The sequence below is a fragment of the Lutjanus erythropterus genome, chromosome 17, assembly GCF_056507025.1.
Source record: "Lutjanus erythropterus isolate fLutEry1 chromosome 17, fLutEry1.hap2, whole genome shotgun sequence".
Taxonomy (NCBI): domain Eukaryota; kingdom Metazoa; phylum Chordata; class Actinopteri; order Lutjaniformes; family Lutjanidae; genus Lutjanus; species Lutjanus erythropterus.
Window position 1 is genome coordinate 15,367,840 of NC_139333.1, and position 11,788 is coordinate 15,379,627.

Below are 11,788 nucleotides of genomic sequence, written 5' to 3' on the forward strand. Positions count from 1 at the left end.
AATCACATAGTAGAGCTTGGGGTGATGAGAACATTGCTTGTTTTGAATATATAGAAAAAGGCTCAACAAAGTCATCAGTGTCTCAATAGTTGAGATATTTCACCAAAGCTGTGTTCCAACCGACACTCAAACATTCAGATCCTTAGAGCCAGCATGGCAAAAAATGCTGCAGAGTTGGAAATGGAAAACAAAAGTATTTTGTAAATCTCTGCCATGAAAATCAAAGGTATATTGTATCATCTTGAAATGCATGTAGACCTTTAGTCCCTCCCTGGTCCTCTCATGTTGTCTTCAGTCACATTACACATGTCGTTTTCTTTAACTCATCTATCCTGTATCTAATCGAATTAACTAAATGCAGTCCCACACATGTCAAACTAAACAACCTCCATATGTGACGAATCATGCCTTATCTTTCATTTGTAAACTCCTGTCGTACAATCGCTTTATCATGCTTTCCTCAATACAGAGAGCTCCTGTAAACTGCCATGACATTAGATGGCTTGAAGAAGAAAGAACAACCTGGTAAACTACGTCACATTTTCATGAATTTCTTCGCAACAATATCTGTATACTCTAATTTGAATAGTTGAACAACTCAATAGCCATCGCTAAAGGTCCATTAAATGTTGATGCTCTTCTTAAGATTTTCCTTTGTTTTGGTTTATATGTCTTCAGCTGCATCGTCCAACTCTAAGCCATTTTGAATAGTCATCCCTCCACTTCAGACCTGAACTGTTTTTAAAGGCAGGGCTGAGGCACAGTAAAGGAGCTTGTAGCCTCAGGAGGGAGATATGGAGAGAGACAGAATAAAGAGGAAGATGGTGAGAGAGAAGGAGGTGGAGGAGAGGGAAATATGAGTGACAGCCTGTTGACTTTTACAAGATGCTGAGAGTTTAGTGAGCTAAATTGGATTTGCTCGTAAAATCCCCTGTGTGGTGTGTTGGAGGGGTCAGGAATGGTCCCTTATGATGTTTGACCTCTCCTATTCCTCTCATACCGCCCCTCATGTCAGCACCACTGACCACAATGCACTGCAGCATAATTACATCTGAACTTCAGATCATATATTCAAGATTCTCTATGAAGAGAGGATTTACACGAAACAAGGTTTAATTAACAGACATTCTACTTTGAGCTTACACAAAAGGGCAAACTAACCACTTATATTTAACTAATTTTATTTACCACCAAGAATTCCCCCAATATCCAACCTTCATGAATCTGTATGAACATTTTTTTTCAAAAACCAGTGCATCCAGTCATACCAGAATAATCCCTCTCAATCATCACCCACAACCCACCAAAAGTCTGTGGCAGTGCCTGCACCCACAAAGATCCCGCCCTCTGTCTGTACCTTCTTCTTTACTCATTAGTTTGCTGTGCTCAGGACAAAATGTTGGTTTTTGACGTCCTGGGAATGAGACTCAACAATCAGTTATCTTTCCAGTGATCAACAAATTCCACTGCTTCTGTGTTTAAAGAAAGCTATGGAAATAATTAAATAGCATTTTGAACTGTACCTTGTGAACAAATTTTGTTATTATTCCTCAAATTAAGAGTAATTAATATGTATATATTTTTTTAGAAATTGAGCTTGATTGTAAGTATTAAAGATAGACCTAGATAGATAGTAACATTGAGATATTACTGGTTTTAATACCAATGTTTAGCAGTTTCCAAAATACTTGCTTACAGGAAAATCTATGCATTGGTTCAAGCATTGAAACATTTATTTTTTGTTCTCTGTTGGTGTGTCTCAGCCAATTGCTAAGAGCAGGAAACAACTAATAGTGGTGTTGATGATATACGACATAATCATTGTATTTGGATAAATGAAAGTTGAATCTTTTTTTTTTTTCTTGTAGGGCTCGGAAACAAAAGTAACACGTTTTCTTTTTCTTTTTAGTAACCTTTGGAGATAGCATTTTATAGTATATATAGTATTTTAGCTCTAATAATAAATAAACAATGTTCTAACACTGATTAATGCATAAAAACCTGTGAGCTACAGGTACACTGATGCACACCTGTCAGCTCTATCTTGCCTGAAAAGCGATTCTTGGATTGGAAAGATTTTTTTTTCTGCAGGTTTTCTTGTTGTTCACAGGGCCTTTTGTTTTGATAGGCCCTTTCTTGATATAGACATATCCAGCCATCTACTGTTTCTGTAGAAAGTAATTAGATTTCCCTGGTGAATTCTATACTCCTGAGAAGGCCGGACAGTCAGGGGACTGTAGCTGCAATCCTAGAAGTCATGAAATTGACTCAGCAAACCATGTGTGAAAAATCAGCACTTTGTAAAGTGAAATATATGTACCGTGACTTTCGGCCATGCTGTGTTCTGTATGGATTTATTGTGGCATCTTTACTGTTCTAAAAAATTATATCTCTCAAGAGTGAAATTAAATATTATGTACATAAAGTACTGATATATTTTTTCATTGTGATACTTTTATGGCCCATTATAAGAACCAAAGCAAAAATCTAAACAGATCTTACCAGCCCGTCTTCCTTGCTACGGGTATTATTGCTATTACATTGTATGTGGTCATGCTTAATCAACACTTAATTCCATAAAAATCCATTATGATAAAGATGCCGTAATTATGAATGATGTTGTCTGTCACATGCTGCTTCCATCAACCTTCCATTTGAAATATTAGATCAGAGGTTTACCAGAGGGCTTCCTCTTGCCATCTGGTTCTGCTGTCACCCCATGGCTGCTTTCTTTAGTCCTCAGACCTACAGTAAAGTCTGCAGTTAAGGTTCCTTAAAAAGCCTCTGCCCGTTTAGTTTTTTGGTCTCTCCTCTTCAGAAATATTGTCATCAAATTGTAGAGGGTGATAAATAAAATGTACATCTCATCCTTCAAGAATCCCCCCTGACTGCTCTCATGTGTTTCATTTTTTCCAGTTCACGCTTCATGGTGCAACTTCAGGTTTTACATCCTGATCACATTTAAGGCTTCAGTTGTGCAGTTTTGCCTCTGGCTGCAGGTAAGTGTTCACAAAATGTTCTTGAGAAGTGCATGATTTTAGCAATTTGCAGTTCTACTCTTTGTGCTAAGCTAAGCTAACAAGCTGCAGAGCAATAACTTCATAGTTATGATACAGCCGCAAGAGTGTCATTGATCTTCTCATCTGACTCCTGGCAAAAAGGGGAACAAACATGTTTACCAAAATGTGGAGCTATTATTGTAATTGTCTAAAGGCTATAAATTATTATTATTATTATGCATAAACATAAAGGAACATGTTGATCTTCAGCTTAATCCCCAAAAGTTGTTTGTGAAATTGTGCTAATAGGGTGTGCCTGACAGCATGCATGGCATACTTGTGTGCCAACCAGAGTATACAGGTCAAGTGGGGCTACAGTCTCTGCTCCCTTTGGTAATAGTAATGGAGTGTGCCACTTTCACCTGCCCTCCTTAATGTGTCAGTGACTGATTTATCTGACCAACTAAGTGGCTGCGATTGATAACTCTCTCACTGCCCAAGTTGTAGTACGTTACCCCCCAACTTCACGCACACACAAGCTCTGGTTGCAAAACACCCATAATGCCAAATCTGAGGCTTTGAAACATTACTCCTCAATATAATGGGTTACCTCAAAGTGGTTCTGTCCACTAATTCTACTGTCCATGTGTCAAACATGACATGTAATACAAAGCTACAGAAAAGAGTCTTATATGTAGAGCAAAAGGAGGTGAGGACCTCAGCAGGAGCAAAGGACTAATAACTTTCCCAGCTTTATTGATAAAGAACAAATTTATCAGGGATGACCTGATGAGATTTTAGTCTTCAAAGGTAAAACTTCAAGGTTCCATTACAAGACCATATGTGAATGTCATATCTCCAGAACATTTTGACAGACCCTGGCAAAAATGTCCATTTGGACTCAAGGATGAACTGATTTTAGTGGTGAAAGGTCAAAGTTAAAGATAATTTTGGCCTCACATTCATCTGATTCTCAGGAATGTGATATCTCAGGAATACTTGGAGGGAATTTCATTACATCTAACATAATTATCTAACAAAAATATTAACTAATTAGATTTAGAGTCAAAGGTCATTGTAAATAGGTAGAAAATAAATTCATATGCTAATTCTGACAAAATTTCAGTCCTCAGGAAAACACTCTCTATGTAATGTGTACAGCATGTTTCACACGTTTCACTAAAAAATATAAAATAAAAAATATGCTTTCATTAAATTCTTCAAAGTCTTCACTACTTGTATTATACAGACATGGATGTAAACAACTGTGAGGCAGTAATTCTAGTTTGTAAGTGAGTCTGACAATAAGGTTAAATGATATGTGTAGTGATAAAAATAAAAATCTCATTCCCACTTTTCAAGTCATTCAGTGAGACCAGATCACATGTAGTTTTCTGAGTATTTTCAATTTACTTGAAGTGCTTTTAGCTAATTTGCCTACATACTCTAATTAAGTTTATCCCAGGAATTAGAAGGCCAGAGGTTGGTGGAGTGAATGATGCACTGGACAAAAGATAATGACATCCCTCCTGCTTTCCTTTTCCACTGTGTCACCATATTCTCTTTCCTCCGCCCTGTCCTGCCCCACCCCGCCACCACCATCACCATCACCACTTCACTCCCTCCAACAGTGACCATGGGCTCTTTATCGACTGGCTTCTCCTTCCTGTTTGTGGTACTAAGAGGCTGAAATTAGATCTGCATCGCCGAGGATTTGAGATAAATTGGGCAGCGGATCGGTCCTAACTCAATTTTGTCTTGTTTTCAGAGGGGGAAGAGGATAGTTCGTCAGATGTAGCAGACAGGATAACACCAGATTGACAAACACAAGGATGGGGTGAAGGTGGGTCTTTTGTGTAGGGTGTGCTGCAATTAATGATTTTTACAAATAACAGGATATAAATAGTCATATATGTTGTTGGAACAGCTAATTGAAGAATATTCCTACTGTTGCCAAGGTTGGGGATCATCTACCTTTGGTCCATAAGGCCTCATCATTTGCTGCCTGCTCTCCTCCTCTGTTGCTCCCTCAGTTTGGCCCAAATGGCTGCGATACACAGGGGTAATCGGCCGCTCCCATTACAACTCCCGGGGGAGGGGGGTTTGCTCCTTAGCTTCTTTGTATGGTGAGGAGTCGGGGTGTGGATCTCACTCTTTTCACTATCCCACTTTGATCTGACTCCAATCCCTGACAGCTGATACTGTAGCTGAACCTGACACTCAGCGCTGCCTCTGTACAAATCTGGAATGGGGAGAGGAGAATGGGACTGAGAAGAGCGGGGCTGAATGCCAGACTATCTGTTGTTTTGTGTGCCAGACAGACATGATGACCCTCTTGGTTAAACTCAGCCCAAGAGGTCATGGCACAAACTGAAGAAGAGGGACGCCCTGAGGGTAAACAAGTGCCCCTTGATGTTCTTCATGTTTATCTCTTCATATTGATGCATAAAATATAATTTGGATGTGATAGTATGTATCAGCATATGTAAAACCAAAATGAAGATGCTTTTCTTCAGGATGTGCATATCATTGGTAGTATACAGAAAATACCATGCCTCTTTTAGCCAATCAGGGCAATTTTAAATAGCCTGAGGAAAGAAATACAAAACATCATTTCTGTAGTTTTTCAAAATCCACCAAATCACTTTAGATATATTATCTTTGATAAGATAAAAAAAGGGGCAGCATGAAAGAAAATAACAAAAAAAATCACTGTTTGTCGTAAAACTGTTGAAGTATAAGACTGTTAAGATATTTATTAAGAAAGACTACACACCCAAAAGTTGTGTTATGACTTTCTCCTGCCAAAGGCTAATGCCAACCACTGAAGCTATGATGTCTGTCTGGTTTTGCACAAAGATGTCGTCACACGATCACTGGGTCTTGCTCATTATTTCTCTTCCTGGCTGATTAAAGAACCAGTAGTCACTGGATAAAATACGCCAGGTAAGATAATGTTACAAGCTCAAAAGTATAGAAAAAGTACAACAAACCTACCAAAATGTTCTTGTCTTGTAAACTTTTCTTTTGAAATGATAATCACCACATGTGCAATTCAACAAAATGTATATTTCACACAGGAACTTCTCTCTATACCAACATTTTTGGTTGGAAGGATGGCTTTGATTGCCATTCAGGCATGTTGGATTCTTGCAAATGGAACCTGAATTTTAATGAATTATCTGACTCATGTACTAATGTCATGACATAGTAATAGTTTCAGCAAATATGACAAAAAGTTCTTTTTATAGAAGTTACCAAGTGTAGCTTTAAGTCTACTATATTTGCTGTCAAATCTAAATGAACCAAGATCAGTCAGAAGACATTTGAACAACAAAGAGAGAACTTAACTTTCTCGTAACTTTGTTCCTGATCTAATTTCTACAGTTCTGACAGCTGTATTTTTCCTGAAGGGATGTTTCAGAATGAGTCTGAAGGCTGTATGACCAGCCCTCCACAGGTGCTGCACATGGGCCCCACCAGCATTAGCTGCAAAGCTTTGCTATTGGCTGAATGTATAGAGCCATCAGCAATCCGAGCCTTCCTGAATTAAATTGAGAGAAAAGCCTTTTAAACCACGGCTGTCCAAAGATCCCTTGAGATACATGGGGGCGTTCAAAGACATTTGTTCCCTGTATTTTTGTATGATGAATCAGTTGTCTTTCAACCATTCACACAACAAGGTGTGCATTTGTCTCTTCGCTTAGCCGAGCTTATCAAGCGTCACTGAGGTGTTATCTTTTCTTAGAAATACTTAAAGGCGTGCCTCCCACTCTCGATTCACAAGATCCCTAATGCAGTTTGCATACATCACAAACAGACAAGCTGCAGCACATTCCGCCTCAGGTAAGCACTAAAACTGAAGTTGACCGATTGGGCTTCTGTCTGTCATCACAGACCATGAACATACCTGAACAATAGAATGGAAAGAACCTTCTTCGCTGCAGGTCATATTCAGGACTGTCTAACCATAAATATTCAATATTTTACATTTTGTTGTTGTTTTGTTTAGGAACATTTTTTAGCTACTGGGTGGAAGCAAGGGGAACAAATCTGCCATGATGACAAATCTTCCCCTTTTGCTTTTTGGCAGTCTTTACATTCTTTGGTAGATTGCTGCTGCCTCGTGCTGTTGGACAAAACCTCACTAGCTTTTTGCATACTATAGAGTGAAAAATCATACTGGTGTACTCTGGTGTAAAGAAACTAAGAAACTGAAAACCAATTTGGTAGCAACAAAAATGTCTTCATCATTTTTGTATCATTAGCATTCGGTGCCTATAGAGTCCAGGGAAGTCACTTTTAACAATCCATGAGAGTTTCACATCTCTAGAATAATGCTTTCTTTATTCACAGGATACTACTGGGGAAAAAAATCTTGCTTTACATGATATCAATGTCTTTATTACATAAAAACACAGGGATGAAGTACCAAAACCCACAGGCTCTTTCTTTTTCTTAGATGTCTGGATAGATGTGGGAAACGTCCATGTCATACTAGAGAGCTGTATTATCTTCTCGAGTACAATAATCTGCTCCCGTGTCCTCTTCCACGTCCACAGTGCAACATTACATCACTCTTTTATTTAGAGGCCATATCAATGTGACATCATGATCATCACTCTATACCTGCATTCACCACAGAGACGGGCGGCTGGGATTGAAACTCAAGCCTTTATATTATATGAGATGCAGAACATCAATGCTTGTCCTTGGCTATTCTGAAGGCTAATCAGATTTCATGAGGCAGAATATGGGGACAGTTCCAGTTTCCTGTACGCTCTGTGCAGTCCAGATACTAGATATAGGGGACGTCTCACAAATAACATGTCTCGAAGAGATCATCCTGTTGGTTAGGATGTTTTGTCCAAGGCTGGATTATCAACAGAGCCAAGGAGACCCAAAGCAATAGTTTGACATTTTGGGACACATATAACTTGTTTTCTTGCTGAGAATCAGGAAGTTGATACCACTCTCATGTCTGTACAGTAAATATGAACCAGCTGCCAACTGCCAACAGCTGAGTATCTTAGCTTAGCTTAACACAATGACTGAAACACCTGGAAACAGCTAGCCTGTTTGTGTGTGAAGGTAAGAAATTCTGACTGCCAGCACCTCTAAAACTCACTAAATAACAGTTATATCTTGATGGTTTAGTCGATACAAAAACTTTAGTGTAAAAACAACACATTATGGTTTTTGAATTATGTGTGTGATTGTTCCTTATGTGTATCAATAGCAATGTGAAACTTTCAATGATGAGCAGCCACTGTGGCTACAAGTGGCAATTACATTATAATGGCAGATTGAATTTCCCTTTATTTCCCAAGATTTATGTCAGTCAGTTGCTTTAGACATCATCATTAGGTGACTTCATTAAGAACAAGTAGAATGGGACCATAAGCAGAAAAAACGTCTCCTGTTAACATGCACTGGCAATAGGAAAATTACCTTGTTTATGTAATATTTTATATATGTTTATATTTCCATAAGTCAAACTGTCTCACAAAGGATACTAGCAGACAATACACAACCCAGCCACAGTCTGTTCACCCTGCTGTCTGGCCCGTTTGGTAAAAGATACAGAAGTATCTGATGTGGTAACACCGGACTACAGAAGAGCCTCCTCAGGCTGTGAGACCTTTAAAATCATCCCCTTCACTCAGATCATCACATCAGTGTTTTTTTCAAATAGGGTTTGCTTTGTGTTGTACCTATATAGCAGTATCTGTAACAACAAAAACATGTTTTGTAGATTTGCCTGTTTTTTTTTTTTTGGTATTTCAGAGTTTCTCTTTTCCTGGAAAACATTTAAAAACAGCTGACTCATCCTACACTTTGGGGCGTACATTAAATTTGCATCCAATGAAACACTTCATCACTTATGATGCCACAGGACCATGGCGATCAGCGAGGACTGCAGTGTTTCTGGGGCCTCACTGTACGAAAGCTGTATAACCATATTTTATGGTGAAAATATTTTCTGTTCTACTCAGCTTCAACTCTTGGTTATTAACTTACAGAGTTGATGGACAGACAGCTTTAGCAGCTATTTGCAAGTGTTAGCTGTTAGCTGACAATAGCGTGCAACAAAACCAGGCTCAGCAGTCTCCCAGTGAATACGGGTGGTCATCGGGATGAACACAACCTCCAAGGCTGACAGGGAATAAAGTACAGAGGTCGTTTACGCAATTCCCTGATGGAAAGATAGTGTTACTTGTTGCTCAAGTAGGTAACTAATAACTGCTATCATTGCAAAAAGACACATTTCCGTACTGCTTTAATACTTTCTTGTTGAGAACTTACGGATATGATTCATGTCTACAGTACTTATATCACCTCTCCATGATATAATATGATTTTCTAATGACATCCCTCGAACATAAACAAAGTACGGAGCATTTCATGTTAAGTGGTTACAAGGTTTCAAAGCCAGTCTTCTCTGACAGGCGTTTGAAATGAACAGCTGGCTCAGAGTATCAGTGTCATTCAAGCCGTGTGTTTGTACCTCTGAGTTCAGATCAGGCTTCGGAGGTATCTTGGTTGTCTCGGTACAATTGTTGCTGCGCTGTAGATCTTTCTTCTGTTATGACACGACGGCTCTGTTGGTTAAGGTGACTCACTTGTCAGGACGAGCCAACAAAGGAATCAAAGGGAGGAAGTATGTACTGGATATGTATTCACGTGAATGTGCGATGAAGCAAGTCAGTATTTTGAACACTGTGTTCTGCTCATGGTTGACTGTTGTTGTAGAGTCGTATGGATGGATTGATTGTCTCTTTTAAAACTGGTTGAGATTCTTATGAATGTAAACATGACAAGGAACAATGTGCAAACTGAGCTTCTGGAGAGTGACTGAATACTTTCTAAGGGCACAGCTAATGCACATGTTCCAGGCATCTGGTAAACAGACGGGATACATATATAGAACAGGGAACATGTGAGGTCTTACATCAAATGCAATTAAATCAGTAACGATTTAATGGCTTTTCCCCTGAACCGACCTACAGTATGACAAACAAATAAATGCTTTCCTGTTCACCGCAAACCCACAAGGCTGGAATGCCTCACCCATTACGAGCTTCTGAAAGACGCTGTGTGAATTGTGTCAATGTTCCTTATTTTGTCACTTCCTACTAAACACATTAAAGCTTCATTATCGCTGAAAATGGAACAATTGTGGTCAATAAAAGCTGTGACTCTGCAAGGCACATTCCTGTTTTTAAGCATTAATCACCTGTTTTAAGGCCGCAGACATTTTATAACCCATTATTCAACAAAGATGTCGCTTTTAAGGAATGTCGTAATTGTTGGATCAATACCATTCATCAAATAGTTGAAGGGCAGTCCATTATTAGTTTATTTTTTATATCATTCTGTAGCTTGCCAGAGGAGTGTATAATGAACAATTTGTTAGTGAGGTGTGTTGGGTCTAAAGCCAGTCAGTATTCAATGTCACAAAGGTGTCTCTCTTTTAACCTGGTTAGATCACCATGGCAACTTCCGTTGAGCAGGTTATGTCCAGAGTTTCAGGTCAAACTGGCTGTAAAAAGCATGCCCTTTCACAAATTCTTTTCTGGACAATATTTTCTGTGAGCAATGTGGATTCTTAGCCGAGGAAATATGTTACATATACAAACCTATTGAGCTGTATGTTTTATATAAACAAACCTGTAGAGCCAAATGTTAGCAATTTTACCGAATAAGGCCATGTAATTGTGGCAGCATAAACTGTATGCATCACATTCCCACAGGAACCTCAGTTGGTGATGCAGATACACTTAAAGAAAAATGAAGCAAATATCAAGCACTTTAAATGTTTTTATGCTTAATCCTGATTTGCTGCCAAGTCCATTTTACACTTTCAGCTCATGCATTAGAAAATTAATTTGTCCAATCATCACAGATAATAATCAATTGAAAAATTAATTTCACTAAAGTGATTTCCACATACCATTATGGGACACTGGCAGGCGTAAATGCAGGTCTTGAGTATGCTGTTTATGCTGTGTCAAGTTCAAAGTTTATTATATTTATTAAGTTGTCAGTAAGCAATAAATGGCACTGAGAATGCATTGAGTTGATTTGTCATTTCCTGTCATCATTCCCTTCCTATCTTATTTGCAGTCTTGCTATTTGCTGTAATACATGTAGTATTCTTCATGCATTCTCCCTTATAACAACATCTTTTTCTTGTCTGAAGTGGGTGACATATGATAGGCCCATTTTATGTGGAAGAAGAGTCAAATGATGCACTAAACGCCCCCTTAGCAAGTTGATAACCACCGTTGTAATACCTGTTATCTCTGACTGGGGTTTTAGGTTTTATTGAGCCACCTAATGCAAAGAAAGCCTTGCTTTGAGATCGCTCCGTGTAACATCCCCTCCATAGTGTTTCTAATGTACTCAAAACAATCTACGTATGTTTTAGAATCAAAATGCTGTTTTCTCAAGTCCTTCTGTTCTAAAAACATTTTCTCACATGACCTGATGTAGGCTTCTGCATGATGACGTTGGTACATATAATCTTCACTGCTGAGTGGGAATTTCCATTTGAAAAAGCACATGCATGGAATCACCCTTTAACTGCATTTGAATGTACTTGATGTCTATCAAGTACATTCATCAGTTTGAGGTCACTGTCAGGCTTGTTATGTCTTTTTCACATCACATGTCTGTGTAATAAAAGAAGGAAGGTGATTGTAATTGAGAAACAGGAGTTCAGAGAAAAGAGAAGAACTTTCCAGGGAAGAATAAGAGACTGACAATAATGCTATACCTTCTTTAGA